Source organism: Astyanax mexicanus, chromosome 15 (genome assembly GCF_023375975.1).
Source record: "Astyanax mexicanus isolate ESR-SI-001 chromosome 15, AstMex3_surface, whole genome shotgun sequence".
In the NCBI taxonomy this organism is placed as follows: domain Eukaryota; kingdom Metazoa; phylum Chordata; class Actinopteri; order Characiformes; family Acestrorhamphidae; genus Astyanax; species Astyanax mexicanus.
In genome coordinates this window covers 16531630-16553671 of record NC_064422.1, presented here as the reverse complement: position 1 = coordinate 16553671, position 22042 = coordinate 16531630, and the positions used below count along the sequence as shown (strand labels likewise).

Below are 22042 nucleotides of genomic sequence, written 5' to 3'. Positions count from 1 at the left end.
TTTGTCCCCTTATCAAAGTGGATTTCGTAGGGGTAAGATGACTATGGATCCAGTACTATGTCTGGAGTCAGATGTGAGGAAAGCACAGTCTTACAAGGAAGCGGTAGTGGCTGTGTTTTTAGACATTGAAAAAGCGTATGATATGCTGTGGACAGAAGGTTTGTTAATCAAATTAGATAAGTTAGGTATTGGGGGAAGGATGTTTAATTGGATCATGGATTTTTTAAGAGCTAGGGTAATTCAGGTCAGGGTAGGTATTACATTGTCTAGAATATACGAGATAGAGAATGGAACACCTCAGGGTAGTGTATGTAGCCCTCTTCTTTTTAATATTATGATTAATGATATTTTTTCTAATGTCTGCATTGGTGTCTCTAAGTCTCTGTATGCAGATGATGGGGCTCTGTGGAAGAGAAGCAGAAATGTACCTTTTGCTGTTAAGAAAATGCAGGAGGCATTAGTGGTGGTGGAGAGCTGGGCTAATGACTGGGGTTTTAAATTGTCAGTCTCTAAGTCACAGGTTATCTGTTTTTCTAAACGATATAAAGCACCCTCTATTGGACTTAAGCTGTATGGCCAGGAGTTGGAACAAGTGAAGGTGATTAGATTCCTTGGCATGTGGATGGATTCTAAGCTGACGTGGAAATCACATATTGGTAAAATTGTGGATAAGTGCAAAAGTGGAATTAATGTGCTCAAATGTCTGGCTGTCAGTGACTGGGGGGCTGATCGCACCTCCTTACTGTGTCTTTATAGAGCCTTAATAAGATCGGTCTTTGATTACGGGTGTATGGCGTATAAGTCAGCAGCAGCTTCCATTCTTAAAGGTCTGGATGTTGTCCAGGCTCAGGCTTTACGATTGTGTAGTGGGGCAGTTAAGTCATCTCCTGTTGCATCATTACAGGTAGAGCTGGGAGAAAAGCCTTTAAATTTGAGACGGTTAGCTCTGTCAGCTGTCTATTGGGTCAACATTAAAGGGCATGAAAGAACTCATCCTGTGTCTCCTCTTATTTCTGACAATACTGACCACTCTCCCAATAATGTCCAGAGTTTTGGATGTCAGAGTGCTGGAGAAGCTGAGAAAATAGGGCTGCAAAGCTTGACCTTCTGTGAAACCGTCCCAAAGTCAGTAATTCCACCATGGATGTTTCCAGATCCGAATGTGGATCTTAGCCTTCATGATCAGCTAGCCTCAGAACAACAGTATATATCTAAATCTGCTATGGTTGAACGCTACATAACACAGTGCTATTATAGGGTTTTACAGATTTATACGGACAGTTCTAAACACCCCACTGTAGGCATTTCAGCAGCAGCCTATTACATCCCTGAGTTGAATGTGTCTATTGGGAAGAGATTGTCTGATAATGTGTCAGTGTTTACTGCAGAACTGGTGGCTATTCTGCTAGCACTGCAGTGGGCTGAGGATGTTTGTCCATTAAACATTGTTATCTGTTCCGATTCGTTAGCTGCTCTACAAAGCCTTCGAACTGGGCGGTCTTCTTGTAGGCCAGATTTAATTCTGGAAATCTTCCAGACACTGTTTAGACTCAGGATGCAGAGAGTCTGTGTGCGATTCTTGTGGGTTCCAGCCCATATTGGAGTAGAGGGGAATGAAACAGTCGATGTGCTGGCTAAACAGTGTTTGAGGCATCAGGACTGTGATTTTATCATACCCCTGAGTAAAGCAGAGGCAAAAATTATCATTAAGAGGCATGTTCGTGCCCTCTGGCAGAGTGAGTGGGAACAGGGGACAAAAGGCAGACATCTTTTTAACATTCAGCCTACAGCAGGTTCAAGTCCAGGTGGCAGATATTCACGGAGGTCTGAAGTAGTGATTACTCGACTTCGCATAGGTCACACATCACTGAACTCTACGTTACATCTCATTCACAAACACGACACAGGGCTTTATTGGTACTGCACACATAGGGAGACACCAGAACATATACTATTGCACTGTATAAAACATTCTCCACAAAGACAAATTTTACTTGATACATTAACATCAAAGGGACATAAAGATATTTCTTTAAAGGGTTTGCTATCTTATGGCTCTGGGATGGGTTTAGTACACAAGCAGGTGCTGCTGTTTTTAAAGAGTGTTGGGATGTTTAATTTAATTTAATATATTAATTATCATTATTTTTTTTTTATTTTGTTTGTTTGTTTGTTTTTGTTTTTTTTGCCCCTCCCCATAAATGTATAAATACTGCAGGTCATTATCCTAAAGTCTTGCTTCACACTCCAGCTCAGTAGGTGGCGGTAATGCACCTGTAGTTGGTCTGCCAACCGCCATAAAAAACAAAAGAAGAAGAAGAAGAAGAAGAAGAAGAAGATTATGGCTGCATAATTTATGGGACTGCCTGTAAAACATCCCTCATGAAACTCGAAAGAGTACAATCAAGGGCCCTGAGAATAGCCCTGGGTGCCATTAAGACAACCCCTATTAGTGCCCTGCAAGTGGAGGCAGAGGAAACTCCTATTCAGCTGCGTTTTACAAAATTAGCACTGACCTACTGGGTCAGACTACAGTGTAGCTCTTACAGCCCAGCCATGTCAGTGCTCAAAGATTGTTGGGAATATTATAAAGAAGGAAAGGGATTTGGATGGATCATTGAAGAGGCTGCTAGCGTGTTTGGTTTAAAAAGCCTTAAATTTAACCCTGCATTGGTAATGAGTAATGTACCCCCATGGATCCTTCCTGCCCCAGATGTTAACACAGAGCTTCTGAAAGTGAAGGAAGACCACCCTTGTGATAATGGATTTGCAATACATTGTAAAACTTATTTGAATTCTGTTTTTTTATGGGTACCTACAGATATTTACAGATGGCTCAAAAAACCCTCAAACTGGCCAGTGTAGCATTGGAATCTATATACCTGAATTCCAAAGGACGTACGGATACCGACTGAATAATTTCCTATCCATATATTCAGTAGAACTAACTGCTATAATTACTGCATTGAGATGGATTGAAGAAGTCAAACCTTTTAAATCAGTCGTATGCACAGATTCACTCTCAGTATTGCAAAGCTTTATCTCTGGAAATGCAGTAAGAGATGACTTGGTTATTGAAACGAGACAGCTTTTGGCTCAACTCCGTAATCTGGGGCTCATTGCCCAATTGTGCGGGGTGCCAGCTCATAAGGGCCTCAAGGGTAACGAAATTGCAGATAGAGCTGCCAAGGATGCATTAGGCCACCAATATGTACAAATCCATGTTCCATTAGGTAAAGGGGAAGCTAAATCTTATATTAAGACAGAAGTTCTGAAGATGTGGCAGGATGAATGGGAGTCAGACACGAAGGGCAGGAAATACTTTAATGTGCAACAGCAGGTGGGGGGGAAAGAGAATAACATCAGTGGGGCTTGGAAGAAGGGAGGAAGTTGCATACACAAGATTGAGACTTGGGCACACTGGCATAAATGCCTCGTTACATATGTTGGGCAAAACTGATGGGCTTTGCACTGAATGCCAAGTCAAAGAAGATATAGAGCACATTCTTTTTCACTGCAGGAAATACACTGATCACAGAGCATACTGGAGAGAACAGGGAGGAGATGATAATTTTCGAAACATCTTGAAGGAAGAGGGAATGCAGAGCATTAGAATTAAAGGCCTTATGAAGTACTTAAATGACACAGACCTGATGAGCAGAATATAGACTGTTTCACTTTTTTTTTTTTTTTTTTTTTTGCCACGCCATGATTTACCATGATCATATCACACACTCCTGTGCAGTAGGTGGCGATATACAAGCTATATTGTGAACCGCCATTACTTAAAAGAAGAAGAAGACCAGGGTTGAAAATATGATGATAAAGAATGAGTTAAGGAAGCGCATTATATCAGAGTTTCCTTACTTATTCTTCTACAGTTCTCCAGAAAGCTCACTGTTTTAGATTAAAGCCTGCAATGCAGAGTTGGATTTTTCAGTAGAGGACTGGAAAGCAGCCCGTATTAATGCGGTTCACACTCAGTAAGTACAGCCTCGGATTCACACTGTATAACTGCTTACTGCGAATTAACTCATAACCCATTATATTATGTTATTCTGAGTTATACAGGTTTACAAACACAGAGCAGACATATGCACTAGATTAGAGACTATAGCGGCACTGTTTCACTGTGTCTGGCAGTGTAGGGGGATTAAATTATCCTGGGATAAGATAAGAGCTAAAAAACAGAAGACTAAGACCCTTGTTTACATTAGGTAACGTTAGGTAATAACGTTATATCCAGAAGATCATAATTATAATCGGTCCTTGACAGTCACGTGTGTTCACTATGCGCTGTGCCATTAAAATGACATGTGTAAGGTAACTGTTAGTGTTAATGTGAGCACTGCAGCAGAAATACTAAATTAATTTATATAGATAATTTTTAGTAATAAAACTAGAGAAACAGACGTAGAGTGATAAAATAGCCCTCTGACTCTTTTTTGGATTAATTATCATCTGTTTACTCTTGGGGGTGTTCTGCCGAGTTGTGCCACCTTGACAAACCGTGCTACCTTAGTGTTACCTAAGTTATATTTAACTGTAAAAATACAAAAGAAGCACCATATTAGAGCCTGTTCCCAGTAGAAGCCAAAGTAGATGTAGGTTAGTATATTTAGATAGCATAAATCTCTGTATTATTTTTTAAATATAAATATAGGGCAATGTATGGTCATAAACTACTTTTAATTAGGGGTTCGAGCACGTAGTGCTAGAAACCCTATTGTAATTGTTCTGATTATTATTATAGTTCTTATTCTTTTTCTGCCATAGAAGTGATTGGGCAGAAGAAACCGTAAGGCCTACAGGGCTGAGACTTGGTCATATGGTAGTACTTCTCACCGCTACTCAAATTCAAAAGATGAGCCTGATCGGCCTCAAGGGGGCGCTATGGCGAAGGTCAACGCGTTTGGCCCCGTAACTCCTACGCCCTGATAGCTAGAGCAAAAATTCTTGCATTATATGATTCCTTGGTTAATGGCAAATCAAAAAGGTCAATAGAACCACTAAGCTCCGCCCACTTAGATTTTTTGCTATTTAGCATAATATGCAAAACCTACTTTTGAGAACTTGTCCTAAACTCATTGACCAATCCTGACATGTTTGGTGTCAAACAACTCAGGAGAGTCCCAACCTCAATAATTATTTAAAAAATCTTGAAATTTGCAAAAAATATGGCCGCCATATGCAAATTAATCTTACCGTGGCACACCCAAATTTACTCTAACAGCTGTAACTTTTGAATGCTTAAACCGACACTAATGCCACTTTACAATTTTGATGCCAACATGATTCTGAGTTAGCCCGTCAGTCTGTGTAGACATACGCCCCCAGGGGGCGGAGCCAAAGCTAAAAATCTGTTTCTCAGGAACCGTACAAGCTATGAAGCTCTCCTTTGGCATGTATCCTCTATGGCCTATGTCCTAATGTTTTACAGAAGGAAAATTTGATATGCAAATTTTTGCGATCGTTATTAGCCAATCAGATTCCAGCAAGCTTTTGACAGGCTAAACAATGACCAATCAGGACGATACTTATACCCTACATGTATCTCAGGGCCTTCTATCATCCCAAATATGGAGTTGATTGGCCTCAAGGGGGCGCTATAGCAGAAAATCAGTTATATCTAAAGGTACAAGTGGCCTAGGCTTGTTATTCTTTTTTAGTTGTATACATTGCTGTAGCCTTTACAACTTTGTAATTACATATGTTTACCAAAAATGCAAAGATTTTCATCAGTGGCCAAAAGAGTAAAAATTGCTCTTTTCGAACTTGTCTTTAAGTCCTTAATCAATCAAAACAAATTTGGTCTTGATGCAATCTTGAGACCCTGTAGGTAAATAATTATCAAAAGAATCTTGACATTTTAACTATTTGAGGCCCATAAACCTTGATCAAACATGTACGTGAAAGCCTTTTCAGAGTTATTTGGCCAAAACTCTGTCAAAGTTTAAAACATGCCAAAACTGTTGAAGCTACTAATTAACAATGACATTTGAAGTACATGTGCCAAGTATGAGCCAAATAAGTCTTCAGTAGGCTCTACAGTGAAAAAATAACTATTTTCAATTTATTCTATTTATCGCTATTTTCCAACCTAAATGGACAGAAGACTGGAACCTTTCACCCTATCAACACACAAATTTATACACATATATAGACTGATAATCTGATCTTGATTGCAAATTTTCCAAATCGGACATGTTTTGCCTCTACAACGGCTGGAAAACTACAGCGATTTTGTAGGCCTCAAGCCTGTATTATCGCTTTTTTCAAATCTAAATGGACAGAAGTCAGGAACCTTTGACCCTATTGACACAGAAATTGACATACATATATAGACTGATATTGTGATCCTGATTGCAAATTTTGAGCCAAATCAGATATTTTTTGCCTCTAATATGGCCAAAGAGCAACAGCCATTTTGTAGGCCATAAGCCTGTATTATCACTTTTTTCAAACCTAAATGGTCAGAAGTCAGGAACCTTTGACCCTATCAACACACAAATTTACATACATGTATATACAGACCACTTGATCATGAGTACCAATTTGGAGCCCAATCGGACTTTTCTTCTCTTTTTAATAAATAGAAACACACTGATAGGGAATGTTCTGTCTTTCTGATAGAGTGATAGATTTCCAGCAGGTTATATGTGGTCTCTTGCTGCGCTCTGGTGGTCATTTGGTGAAACAGCTACAGGTGAATTATTCTAAATTAAAGCTCTGCTGAACTTATTCAATCTTGCTTGTCTTGCTTAATTGAACATATTTATCCTTCTTGTTCATGCTGGTCAGCCGCCTGGGTCATTCTTGTTTATGCTCCACCCACTTAATTTTTTTTAAAATTTGCATAATATGCAAAACCTACTTTTGAGATCTTGTCCTTGGATCCTTGACCAATCATGACATGTTTGGTGTCAAACAGTTCAGCAGAGCTTACTCCTCAATAATTATTAAAAAAATCTTTACATTTATTTACAATATGGCCGCCATATGCAAATGAGTTCTACCATGGTGCAGTAAAATGTCTTTAACACTTATAACTTTTGAATGCTTAACCTGACACTAATACCACTTCAGTCCTTTGATCATTACATGATTCTCAGATACCCCGTCAGTTTAAGTAGACATACACCCCCAGGGGGCGGAGCCAATGCTCGATAGCTGTTTCTCTAGAACCATACAAGCTATCAAGCTCAGCCCTGGCAATTATCATCTATTGTCCATGCACTAATGGTACACCAAATGAAAATTTGATATGTACACTTTTTGGTCACTATTAGCCAATCACATTCCAGCAAGCTTTTAACAGGCGGAATGTTAATCAGGTCAAAACTTATATACTATATACGGGTTATTTATATGCCCTTTTTATGCCTTGTGTTTTTTCAATTTAAGAACTGAATTTGTTTCACCAAATGCGCACTAGAGTGCAGTAAGACACCACATAAAACCTGATGAACACTACAGCTCAATTTATCAATGCTTTTCAACTAGTTTACTCACACCACTCATCTAGCATTGCCATTATGGTCTTTATGGTCACGCTGGTCACCCAGCTTGGTTATGCTGGCCATCCAGCTTGGTCATGCTGGCCATTCACATTGGTCATTATGGTCCTGCTGGTCATTCAGCTTTGTCCTCATAGTAATGGTGGTCTTCCAGCTTGGTCATACTGGCCAACCACCTTTGCCATGCTGGTCATCCAGTTTGGTCATTATGGTCTTCCAGCTTGGTCAATATGGTCAACAAGTTTGTCATCCAGATTAGTCATGCTGGTAATCTAGCTTGGTCTTCACGGTCATGCTGGTCATCCTCATCCAGTTTGGCGATGCCGGTCAACCGGCAACATGTTTTAAGCCTAACTGGCCTCCAGGGGTCTCTTTGCCTGTGACGCTCGAACCCCGTAAATCGCCGCTTGCGGCTATATTTATTATTATTATTATTATTATTATTATTATTATTATTATTATTATTGTATTTATTATTATTAATTTTCATTTACACTTTTGTGCAGTGACCGTGAGTCCAGGTTGTTTAATGCACAGAAACTGCAAAAAAACAGATTTATAAAAAAAAACTAAAAATGATTGAAAAGTGTAGGCCAGGCTACTAGCGCCACTATATTGACACAGAGGGAAAGGCAATGGCCTAAAACTGTAACCATGAGACCACTTAAAATGATGAGTCTCTTTGATTTTACCAAATTGAAAACCTCTGGAATATTATCAAGAGAAAGATGGATGATCACAAGCCATCAAACCAAGCTGAACTGCTTGAATTTTTGCACCAGAAGTAAAGGCATAAAGTTATCCAAAAGCAGTGTGTAAGACTGTTGGAGGAGGAAACATGCCAATATGCATGAAAACTGTGATTAAAAGCAGGGTTATTCCACCAAATATTAATTTCTGAACTTTATGAATAAGAACTTGTTTTCTTTGCATTATTTGAGGTCTGAAAGCTCTGTATCTTTTTTGTTATTTTACCCATTTCTCATTTTCTGCAAATAAATGATGTAAATGACAATATTTTTATTTGGAATTTGGGAATTTGGGCTGAATGACCAAGCACCTAATTACACAGCCCCACATCATGATGGAACCACCACCAAATTTTACTGTGGTTAGCAAGTGTTTGCCTTGGAATGCTGTGTTCTTTTTCAGCCATGCATACCGCCCTCCAAATAACAAAATTTTAGTTTCATCAGTCCACAGTACCTTATTCCTGGCTTGTCCAAATGTGCTTAAGCATACCTCAAGTGACTGTTTGTGGCGTGTGCTCAGAAAAGGCTTCTTCTGCATTACTCTCCCATAAAGCCTCTCTTTGTGCAAAGTGCGCTAAATAGTTGAATGATGCACAGTGACTCCATCTGCAGCAAGATGATGTTGTAGGTCTTTGGAGGTGGTCTGGGGTTGACTATGACTGTTCTCACCTAGCTGACTCTTTACCCAGGTTTCTTGGACCAGCTCTTGTGTTGTCTTCCTTGGGATGCTGGATTGCATTTGTTGTAGTTGGGCCTGTGGGCACGGACATAGATCTCTCCTGGCCAAGCGTACAGTGAGTGCAGCATTGCACAAAGAGCACCACATGGCAGCTCCACCCCAGCCAGTAGAATCCCTGTTTCAGCTATTTCAATGTTTTTGCCACCATATCTCAGCCATGCACTGCACTGACCATTCAGCAGACCGGCATGTTCCAGCAGACTGTCCCATTGCACATAAAGTGCTTTGGATTTATGGGGTGAGATTAACATTGCGCAGATCTGCCATCCACCCGGTCCTGTGTGAGACAATACTCAGATCACACTAGGGCTACGTTCACATTACCAGGCTGAAGTGACTCAAATCTGATTTTTTGCGCAATTTGGCTTAGTTTATCACAGTGCCATATGTACCCCTGGATCTGCTTTCTGCCTGACGTCTTTAGATAAAGAGTAACATAAGTTACCAAAAGTTAAACTAAACAATCAGGTTTTCAATATAGATTTAAAGAATGCCTGAGTCTTTGACATTATTTGTAAGGTTATTACAGAATTATGGGGATTTATGGGAAAATAACACCAATCTTCCTCAGCAAGTCAGATATTGCATGACCAGAACTAGTTGTTTTATGAACAGAGATTATGATAATTATAATAGCAATTTTTAACAGCAGTTCAAATGTTAAAAATGGATTTGGTCCAAAAGCTTATTTTTGAGAATTCCGTCATTACAATGTACAGGGAAACAGCACATTAATTAATTAACAAATTAAGTCTCAACAAATTAATTAACATTAAGTCTCAACAAATAAACAGTTGTTTGCAACTTGAATAGTGTTGCTTTGTCTGCCTTTGTCACATGTTTGTCTTGTTCTGCATCTCTCTGTTCTGTCACTGTTTTTCCTGCCCTCTTATTTGTTTATTTTACCCTGTGTTCCTCTGTGTCTCTGTCTTAGTGTTTTCACCTGTGTTCATTTGTAGCTCTGCCCCTCATTACCTGTCCCCAGGTGTTTCCTGTTACATCCGTGTGTATATATATATATATATCTTTTCGGTCCTTATGTGTGTTTAATGTCTATTAGGTTGTAGATTTATTTTTCTATCTGAGTGTATTCTGTGTTTCTCCTGGTTACCCTGTCTGTTTATTTATCCAGTTTTGTGTTTACTTTGGTTTATTTCTGTTAATAATTATACTCGCATTTGTGTCTCCCGTGCTCCAACACTGACAGACGTTGAACACGCACATGAACCGACATGGAACATTGAAACAAAGGGAGAATATATACCGAAGTAACAGGAAACACAGGTAACGAGGGGGCGGAACTACAAATAACAACAAGTGAAAACACTAAGGTGGAGACAGGAAGAACACACAGGGCTATGTGCAGGGGAAAGGTAAATAAACAAACAGAAGGGCAGGAAAAACACAGAGACAGACAGGAGACACAGAACAGGACGAGAACATTACAGCCTTGAAGATATTTATTGGCTTTTGGTTCATTTTGTGCAGATGCCAACAGCATTGACATATTGTTAAACTCAATTAAACATGTTTTGTTTTGTCTTCTTCAGGAATGAGTGACATCCTGTTCCCAGCCATCTCCTGATCCAAGGTTGGCAGCACAGTTTAAATTTACCTCCATAGGCTTGTGGAGGTAAATTTGTGGAAACACCACTGAGAAGAATCTGACACAGTTCTGAAATCAGACGAGACGAGAATCAGAGAATATGGACTCCAACACTCAGCAGGAATCTTCTGATAGTCTCCACCCAGACACATCTTCCAATCTCCCAATGACTCTCGAATGTCTCCCAAAGACACGTCCACCAAGAAAGAGACCCTACCACTGCTCAGAGTGTGGGAAGAGTTTTGTTGAACGCTGCCATCTCCGCACACACCAACGTATTCATACCGGAGAGAGGCCGTTCCAGTGCTCCGAGTGCGGGAAGAGCTTTTCTCAGCGAGGCCATTTCCACACCCACCTGCGCATTCACACTGGAGAGAAGCCTTTTCAGTGTTTTGTGTGCGAGAAGAGATTTAATGAAGTCGGCACTCTCCAAGCACACCATCGTGTCCACACTGGGGAAAGGCCGTACCAGTGCTCCGAGTGTGGAAGGAGATTTACTATACTGGGCCATCTCCAGCGACATCATCGCATTCACACAGGAGAGAAACCACATCACTGCTCGGACTGTGGCCGGAGCTTCAGGCATTCAAACACTCTAAAGATGCACAAATGCATTAAGAAATGAAAACTTGTGACAGTATGTGAGCAAAACAAATGAAAAATGTATATTTGATATCCTGGGTTTTCTGGAAAAGAAAAATGTCCAACATGCTGCCTTTATATTTACCTTGAATGTCGTAGGTGGTAAGGACATCACACCTGAGTGGATGGGTCATTCCACTGAATCTGTGCCATTTCTGTCCCCAGGAAATTACATTTATAAATGTGCCCACAAAATATCTTTAAAATACATTTTATTATTAAGTATAGTGTCTTGTACATTGACTTAATTGCAAAAGTAATTAGTAATTAATAAATTACTAAAACTACTTAGAATACTAAAAATAGCACTTGTTACCTGTCCCCACTCTCTAACTATAAACATTACCATGAAATATATTAATTAAAATCTCTCAGAGATGTTTTTTTTTTGTTAAAATACACATTTTAGTTGTGTCCCTGGGTTATAACTCAGTCCAGTTACTGTAACACATTTCCCCATCTAGAACATTCTATAAGTCACATCTACAACAGAAAGTTACATCAGTAGGTTCATCTGAAGACCAGGCGAAGACCAAAATTAGGTTTCTCTTTTTTTTTTTTTTTGTATATTCGATTTCATGTTTTTGCTAATTCTGTGCTAAAACCCATTCTTGTTACTGTCATTCCTGTTACTCAAAACATAAAAAAGTAACAGGAATGAGTGATTTTTGGTCATAAAATATCTATTATTTGAACATGCAGTCAACCATTTCTTTAAAATAAAGACTTTCTTGAGAGAAAATCTAAGTAATTAGTGGACTTGCTTTTAAACATGCTTTTTCATGAGTTTTGAATTAAAAACCTTGTAACAAAATTAAACAAAAAAAAAATAATTCACACTCAGAATTTTAAGAATCAAAAAGAAAAAATGTATGTTACTGTAAATGTAAAATAGGAAATATATATTTTTAAATATACTTGGTTACTTTATTATTCTTTGCAGTTATTCGAAAATTATTTCTGTTTGAATTTTGCCAGTCTTTGCCTTTATGTTTGTGTTTTTTTTCTGTGGATGTTTTTGGATTTTGCTGTTAAAGGAATCTCCCGTTTGCTTCTGCTTTATTATTTTGCTTGCGATTTTTTGCACAGTTTTTACAGGTGGGCGGGGCTTAGAAGAAGGTGTTCCCCTTAAATCTTCCTTGGTCACCTGATTTTGGACTGACAGGTATCCTGAACATTTGTTTGAGACCTGCCACGCCCACCCCGCCAGCTTCAAGTGTTCCTCCAAACCTGGTAGAGCGAACTGGTTCCAGTGCACAGCAGCAGCAGATACTTTTCCAATTAAATTTCATACAAAAGTTATGTTTAATGTTATACTTCTTCTTAAGTATGTTTTTCACTTCATTACAAAGCTCACGTTAGTGAGGTGTGCTACAAAACGTTTTAAGTTATTTATGCCTTGTTTTGAATGTCAGGGCTCTTCGGATACTACCAAGAAGATGTGGAGTTACTTTGAGCCTGGAAAACAGTTTAGAAAGCGATTTATTGTGGCAAAACATGAACCCGATACTTTTTATCATGTTTCACTACACCAAAAGTCAATTTTACACCAGAGTTCTCCTTGCTAGCTAGTATGCTAGCTAGTTACCTAGTCAGTGAGCTAGTGATTTAGCTAGTTATTATGCCTTTAGGTAAAGCCAAGTAGGTACTGGTACCTTAAGTATAAACATTGAAGTGTATGAACTGTTAGCTATAGTAATAAAAAAAGGCTAATCAAATAATGCTAACTATTACCTACTTGACTTTACCTACAGGCATAATAAATAGCCCACTAACTCAATAACTCACTAGCTCACTGACTAGGTAACTAGCATTAATATTTAGCACACCTCGCTAACGTGAGCTTTTTAATGGAGTGAAACACTTACAGAAGAAATATAACATTAAACATAATGTTTGTTTGAAATTTAATTGAAAAAAGTATCTGCTGCAGTTGTGCACTGGAACCCATTGGCTCTGCCAGGTCTGGAGGAACACTTGAAGCTGGCGGGGTGGGCGTGGCAGGTCTCAGAGAGGGTTTCAGGTCCAAAATCAGCTGACCAATGGAGATTCAAGAGGAACGCCTTCTTCTAAGCCCCGCCCACCCGTGAAAACTGTGCCAAACTCAAGAGGTAAAAAAATAATAAAGTAAAAGCACCCCAGAGATTCCAGAAAAAGAAATAGATTTCAAATACCTGCAAAGAATAATAAAGTAACCAAGTATATTTAAAAATACATATTGGCTATATTTTGTTTTGCTTTTAAATTTGTCACATACACAAAAATTTTGATTGCGGATTATATTTCTTTGCGTAACACTTTAGACACAAAATTCACTCCATAAAAAAAACTTTTTAAAAATATTTAAGGAATATTTTATCTTTAGATCTGACATGTAATCTTTTACTCTATGAAGTACTCACACTAACAGATATTTAGAGCCTTTTCCATGCTGTTGTACATTAGATAAATCATCTATAAATAGCAAAACTAACTAACTGTATAAACAGCTGAGCTGCAGGTTTATGAATACAAAGCAGTTCATTTTTTCCTTTAGAAATGAAAGCTGAAGTAAATCATGGCATTATAATTGATTTGTAATAAAAATTGTGGTAATCTGGCTGAGATAAGAAAAAACTGCATGTTGCTTTAAGTAGCTATGTGAAATAGCTATTTAGAATATGTGTATATGTCTTTAATCATAGCAGTTTTTTTTATTTTTAGCTAAATCTGCATCTGCGTCATATTCTGAAATGAATAATTTAACAACTATATGTAAAGTATAATATTTTATTCTGCCTTTTGCTGTTTTTTATTTTTCATTCCAATCTGTGTTTATTAGCTGATAGGACTTTTTAAATTATATACGTTAATTCATTTTTACATTTTTATTTTAATGGAAATTCTACATTCAGAATTCTGTGTAGTCAAAGACTAGCCTAAATCAATGTCTGAAAATTGCCCCATAGGTTTCAGTCCTCAGATCTGGCCTGATTCTGGTCAAATTAAAGCTAATTGTGCTGCATATGAGCTTTGCTGATTATCAGTGAAATTACTGATACTCTTTGATTGTATAGACTTCTCTTGTGTGATTTGTTTCTGAACTTGAACAAGTCACTACACCTGATTCAGTACACACAAGTCACTACACCTGATTCACCACACACAATTCACTACACCTGATTCACCACGCACAATTCACTACACCTGATTCAGCACACACAATTCACTACACCTGATTCAGCACACACAATTCACTACACCTGATTCAGCACACACAATTCACTACACCTGATTCAGCATGAACAATTCAGCACACAAAATTTATTACACCTGATTCAGAGACCCTGATTCACCACCCTGAGCCTTTTTTTCCTAAACTATAGTGTTAAGCGTTAAGTGTTACTAGAGAGAGTTCAGTGTGATCTTGTTTTACCAAATAATCAATGTGCTTAGGTCATTACCCTTATCGTCGTCATTTTAGCGACTTAGTCCGAATCAGGAGTGCAGTGATAATATTGTGAGCAGAGAAGCTCAGCCGTCCCTGTCCCCAAAGCATTCTACCAGCTCCTGCTGGCAGATCTCCAGGCAGTGCTAGGCCAGCTGGGTCATATAACTCCTCCAAGGCCCAAGGAATTCCTCTGGGTCTCTTCTCAGTTGGTCGTACCCTTATTAGATACACGAACCGCCTCAGTTGACTCCCCTGAATGTGAAGGAGCAGAAGCTCCTTACTATAGCAGAAAGAGTGAGCCCGGCTAACCGACAAATAAAAAAATATTTAGGCTTGTATCGGTGATCTCATTTTTTTTTAAACACTAAGATGCTTTGGGTAACCCAGCCTTTGTAATTAGCAGCTTCAGGAAGACTTTTTGTGCAATTGCCAAAGTATGCATGAGATTAGTGTTGTATATCTGACCTAGAGTCTCTAGAGAGGCTAAAGGGCACCTTGATGAAGTTTGTAGACTCCAGGTCTGACTGAGTAGAAGTTCTGTGTCTTTCTTCCAGTATTATTATACTGATACAGAGTTGTACAGTACAATAAAACAATATTAGGCTAATTCAGTGGTGCAGTAAGAGATAAGGGACATTGAACAGTAGTGCAGAGACAACGGGGAAAAAAAAGTGCATAAACAATAAATATAAGTAAGCACATGTACAAATGTCTGAATGAAATCTGAATGAAATGTGTAAAGGTGAAGCTATGTTACTATTCTACTAAGGGTAGGCTGCAGTGAATATGTAGACCAGTAAGTATACTCTAATAAGTGTAGTAAAGTATATTATATAAAGGTAGACCAGGTTTGAGTTGTGACCAGTATCACACATGTTCTGTAAACATGTGCTAGCTTGCAGGGCAAGTAATGAGAAGTTTTAGCATGGCAGCTATGTGTTCGGGTACGCGGCCAACAAAAAACGCTCACGTATGAAGGGTCACTGCTTTAGCAGAGAATACAGAACATATAAGTGGGTGTGTAGTAGAGGTTCTATATTTTATTTCACTTCTTAAAATTGCAGTATTTTCCTCCTGCATCCAGTGTAAAGCTTCTGAAGGCCAGATGGGGGAGCCAATTCTATGACTGACAAACCACACTAGTGGAGAAGAAGACCAGCATTCCACAGTTCTGCTGAAGGAAAAGGGATCTGGAGCTGTTCTGCTGAAGGTAGACACTGTTGAGCACTTTACAATGCCTTTACTACACCTTTACTCATGGTAGAAGAGATGAGCAGCTTTTCAAAAGGATGCAAAACATGTGAGCAAGTACAGAACAGCAATATTAGCTCTTCAGCCTGTGATTTTTTGCTGCTGATCATGTTTGATGAGTTTTGTTTACAGTTTTGAAGGATATATTTAGAACAGCAGTTCTCAAACTGGGAGCCATTGCCACCTGGAAGGGGCCGCAATAAGGCACTAGGGGGCCAAAGGAAAATATGTTATACCTCTTTTACATATAATTTTCAGTTATATCCATTTAATAAATATCTGATGACATATCTTAAAACAAGGTGCCTTCAGTTTTTGTCCTTTCCCAGGGTAGGGTTTGTGGTTGGGGGCCACAGTGGCACTTAACATCCAGGAAAAGGAGCTTTCAAGTAAAAGAGTTTGAGAACTGCCGATTTAGAAGATCAGGTGAGGTTGGTGTGAAGTAGTAGTTGAAGGTAAAGGGCAGCTGGTTCATGCTGCCTTTAGATGCTTGTTTTAAAGGACTGACTAAAAGTTAGCATGAGTATGTTCAACATGGTCCTGTTTAGTTAAACTACAACTATTTTTTCTTAGATGTCTGTCAACTCTGAATAGTTTATCACTCATCCATCTCTAACACCTTTCATCCACATCATGAAAGTTCTCTTCATAACTCTAAAATCTAGTAAAAAGTATTTTCTGGACAGTAGTGAGCGTTACTTCAACAAAATTAGAATAAACCTTTCATCCACATCATGAAAGTTCTCTCAGAGGGAGATATGCCCTATTCTATTATATGCCCTAATTCCAGGTAGAGGGCTATGAAGACCCCAGCATTAAGCTGTGGAGCAGTGGAACTGTGTTTTCTGTCCAATACTTTTGAATGGGATGAGGTGGGGGGTGAGCTACCAACACCCTGACCTTAAAAACTCAAATCAAATCTTCATAACTCTAAAATCTAGTAAAAAGTATTTTCTGGACAGTAGAGAGCGTTACTTCAACAAAATTAGAATTAACCTTTCATCCACATCATGAAAGTTCTCTCAGAGGGTTCTGAATATAGAGCTGTTAAGGCCTGATAGTGGGTAAAGATAGATAGTTCTCTCTATTCTGAAGTTGTGCAGGAATTTAACATTTCATTATCCACAGTGTACCGGTAATAGGTTATAGAAGACATTATCCCCACAGTGGACAGTGCAGTGCAATGTAAACCCCTGTTTACATAAAATTGGATATTTCTAAACAATACTCAATTATTTTGAGTTAGTTGAACATTTGTGGGTACGTATATACATTCAAACTGAGATCTTTGAGTTGAACCAACTTATAATAACTGAGTTTAGTCTGTTGTCATTGGCAGCTTCTTTTCCATTGGCTTCTGTCACAATCTATTTGCAAACTGGGTGTGTCCAACAGTTTCTGACTAACACTCACCATCAGTGTGTAGTGATTCCCCCTGGGCCACCTTAGAAATAAACCAAGTTCCCCTTTAGTTGTGAAAACTTGATGTTCTAAGTTATGCTAACTCAAGTTTTCATTACCCATTACTTAACTTTTTTAAAGCAACCAGTTTCCTCAATGTTTTAAAGTAAATTTAACTTACAGTGTGGGTACTAATGATCATGATGGTCTGGCTAGAGTTGTGCCAGGGTTCTTGCACCATTTTAGAAGTCAAATTTAAATACCTTTTTAAGACTGCAATAAATATAATTTAAGACCCAACCTTATTTCTATTTATGGTAACGTTAGCTAACTCACCACTAAAGTTAGCATGTGCTTTCTTTTAAATGCTTTTTTTTAAACGCACAGTCTGAAAATATAATACAGCAAATTTACAGTAAATATAAGACAATTTAAGACCTTAATTACCTGGATTTTAATTGAACACATTTTAAGACTTTTAAGAACCTGCAGGAACCTGCCTTGTCAACCCTTCAGGCAATTAATAAATGTTCAGCCTAAGAGTGATTTGGCATTAAGAGTGCTTTTAAAAATTGTGAACAAGACCGAGTGTGTCTTGAAGAAGCACTAAGATTGGACCCTAATTTGGAGGTGATTAGGAAAATTGAATGTTTGGTTTGGGTGATGGTATGTTTATGCCATGTCACCATGCCCTAATTCCAGGTAGAGGGCTATGAAGACCCCAGCATCTCTAAAATCTAGTAAAAAGTATTTTCTGGACAGTAGAGAGCGTTACTTCAACAAAATTAGAATAAACTCTTTTTAATACACTTAATTTCAAAGGAAAAAAATAATGACAATGGTGTCCCAGATAAGTGGTCTAGACTGTTGTTATTTGTTTAGAAACTAAATGAACATTGTCTTCTCCTTCTTCAGGTCATCTTCTGGACCTGATCAGGATATGCCTCCAAGAGGAACACTTTACATCTGATCAGGAGAGATCAGATTTAAAAAAAAAACATGCCATCCAATGCTCAACAAACGACCCCCGGGGCTTTCTCCACTGGTTCATCCTGTAATCATGTACAAGAAAGTACAGGAAAGGACAGAGCTCACCACTGCTCAGAGTGCGGAAAGACGTACATTCAGCAAGGGCATCTCAAAGTTCACAAGCGTCTCCACACTGGAGAGAAACCGTACTACTGCTCAGAGTGCGGGAAGAGTTTTAATGAACTGGGTACCCTCAAAAAGCACTTCCGTATTCACACCGGCGAGAAACCATATAACTGCCCTGAGTGCGGGAAGTTTTTTGCTCAACAGGCTCACCTCCAGCGACACCAGTGGACTCACACTGGAGAGAGACCGTATCAGTGCTCTGAGTGTGGGAAGAGTTTTAATCAACAGAGTCATCTCCAACGACACCAGCGCATTCACACAGGAGAAAAGCCATACGAGTGCTCAGAGTGCGGCAAAAGTTTTAATGTACAGAGTACTCTCTATCTGCACCAGCGCATTCACACTGGAGAGAAACCGTATTACTGCTCCGACTGTGGGAGGAGCTTTAGGCATTTAAACACTTTAAAGAAACACAAATGTGCAAAGGATGAAGCCCCATTAGACATCATTGTTCAATAAAATTTGGATTATTTATTTACAATATATATATTTTTATTGCAAGTGCTGTAGACTGATTTTCTGAGCTAAGAATTATGATTTCCGTTTTAATTAATTATCAGGGGATGACTAAGCACTTTAGTAAGTCTGTTAAGAGTGTCTGGTAGGTGCTTTAAAAAAAAATGATGCGAACACTCAAGTAACTTTGTTTTTGTGACTATCCTGCTATCTCCTTTAATGCTATTTATATTTTAGAGAAAGGATCTGTTATTTAGAAGAAGAGTACCATAACAGTATTTACAGAGTTGAAAAGCAAATTAAATTTAAAAAATTGTGAAGAAAAGTATTGTCTTTGATTAAATTACATTCTGAGTTCAAAGAATGTTTTGATGTGTATTTTGGCAGGACAATCCATGGTGGATTCTTTCCTACAGGAACTGTGCAGGACATCTGACAGTATGTCTTACAGTACAGTGACTAAGAACTTTTTTATTCATGATTATGAGTCTTTACCAAAACATTTGTTCATTTTATTTATTTTATGGAACAAAAAAATAATATGCCTTTTGTTTTTCCTAGTATTTTATTAAACATTTGCTTTATACCATAATATTTTGTTTGTTTGTTTTTATTTATTTTTTAGAAGATCCTTCTCTGCATGTAAACCTTCAGCTGTTGGTATTTTAGTCTGAGCACTCTCTGCAGAAGTACAACTCTCTGTTGTACACGTCAGGGTATTTGCCATTAATATTAGTCCCTCTGGAACTGCAATATTTCTTTGGTCCCATTACTTGCCACGTGTCAAAATTGAACCAAGTTGAATTTTGACGGCGGCATAGGGTAGCATGCAGAAAACGCATGACATGAACTCATTTAACTCATGGGACCAAGGAAAAATTGTAGTCTAAACAACAAACAACAATTGGCTAGCGACTAGAATTAATAAATATACCACAGTTAGTTCGGAACCTGTAATGTGATTGGCTGAGAGGCGTTTTATGAGTGACATTATCAGCCGGTAATGCACTGTAACGAAGCTCTCCATGTATTACTCAGCCACATACAGGTAACCTAGCCAACCTATACCAAATATAATTATACACCACTGGGGGTGGTCATAGCCACAAGTCGAGGTCCCACAAATAAGCCCAGTGATTTGAACATAAGCATTATTAAACACATTATCAGCCACCAATATCAGGTTAAGAGTTGTTATTATTGAAATAAAAGCTTTAGTGTATTTATTTTTCAGTTAATACTGGGTATTTTAAGATGAATGTTGAATAGGGGACCCGCAGGTCTTGCCGCTGGGGTGTGCTGAAGTAAACAAAACTTTAATTCTTAAAAAAATAAAAAATCTTTTAAAGTCAAATGAGCACTGGATGTTAATCTACAAAGATTAACGTTAATGTTTATTTGGGTAAGTAAAGCTTTTACGTTTACTTACAGTAAGCTTAGATTTCCACAATTTTGACTGAAATGGCCGAAAGTATAGGCTACCACGCTAACCAAGCAACAATGCAGCGTTTACAGCGCAGCTTCAAGTAGAACGTCAATGGAACCATTTTAACATGCTGAATGTTTATAACCAAACAGATGGTATTTTCTCATCCTCTTTAACTCAAAATCTTTTAATAAACAGCAATAGTACACTCGAGGTTCGTACTATAATGTGTAGTATTGGCACTGCTGTGCTGCAGCAGTAGGCACGAGGCCACAGGCATAGTACTGTAGAGCAGCACAGCAGTGCCAATATTACAGGTTATAGCACTCCCTCTCATGTATTATTGCTTAATTATTCAATACCCTGAGCTGTACAACACTTCCCTAGACTCATATACAGATCATGGGATGAATACAAGAATCAGAGCTTTATTCTAACCTGAAGACAGAGACAGGTCCACAGATGCTGTACCACACCACACATCAAGGAGTATGGAGTATTATTTTTTCTCCTACTCCCACAGGGGGTCCCAGGGGCTAAGGAACCTTCCCAGCTGGCACACAACCGACCTTCAACGTTGAAATGAGGTTGAAATATGACCAAAGTAATGTATGTTGTTGAATCATATTGGTAGTTGTGGGTAACTTTCGTTATACTCAGCTTTCCTACAGTGATGTAAGCTTATTTTTAACACTTTGTTAACCATAGGATTTTCAAATTTTAGTGAGCTATCCCTGTTGGCACACAACCGACCTTTAACGTTGAAATGTGGTTAAAATATGACTAAAGTAACGTTGAAACAATGTTGAATCAACCTTTCGTGTTCAATGTTTGTGCTAACGTTGAAATTGTAACGTTGAATCAACATAGTCCGCAACCGTCGGCCTTTTGAATCAGCATTTTACATTTCATCACCATATAATTTCTAAAAACTGTTGGATGGAGGACTGTTTTACTTCTATTTGCAGTAACTGCTTTTTAATTTAACATCATGTTCATGTTCTAATAGTTTTACTGTTTTAGTGTTTTTGAGATCAGATGTTGAATCAGATTGGTAGTGGTGGGTAACATTCGTTATACTCAGCTTTACTACAGTGATGTAAGTTTATTGTTAACACTTTGTTAATCACAGGATTTTCTTGTAAAATTTTTTGTAAGCTATGTTTTATTAAAGGTTGAATGTATGACGTTGAAACAACGTTGCTATATCAACGTTGATTCACTTTTTTAAAAACAACGTAGATTTAACCATAACATTAACTTTGAAATGCCAGCTGGGATGGTTTATTAAAGGTTGAACACATGACGTTGAAACAACGTTGCTATATCAAGGTGTTGAAAAAAGTGTTGATGCCTGATTCTCCTGCAACAATCAGCACTGTTAATGAGGACAATCTACATTTTTTTCTGGCTGTGTTGTGACTTTGCAGATGCAGATTTGCCATGTTATTGGCTTTTGTGGGTTTTAGTTTGGCAGTAAGCTACCTGTAGCTAATATTTATTTCTGGGTTAGAAATATATATGCAGCTATTTCGCAGCGTATTGCTTTATGATAAAAAAAATGTACCTAATATAATTAGGACAATTATATTGTCAAATTAGATTATTTGTTTAAATTAGATAAAACAGATGATTTATTGGATTAGAGCAATAAAAACAGAGCTAGC

General features: G+C 38.2%; 1 long non-coding RNA gene across 1 annotated transcript; it reads left to right on the top strand.

Annotated features, from left to right (window-relative positions):
* Positions 1-3441: 3441 nt before the first annotated feature.
* Positions 3442-19594, top strand: LOC111188213 (uncharacterized). The gene is made up of 3 exons (XR_002649451.2): positions 3442-3983; positions 10559-15896; positions 18254-19594. It is a non-coding gene; the product is annotated as an uncharacterized LOC111188213 (long non-coding RNA).
* The last annotated feature ends 2448 nt before the right edge of the window (positions 19595-22042 follow it).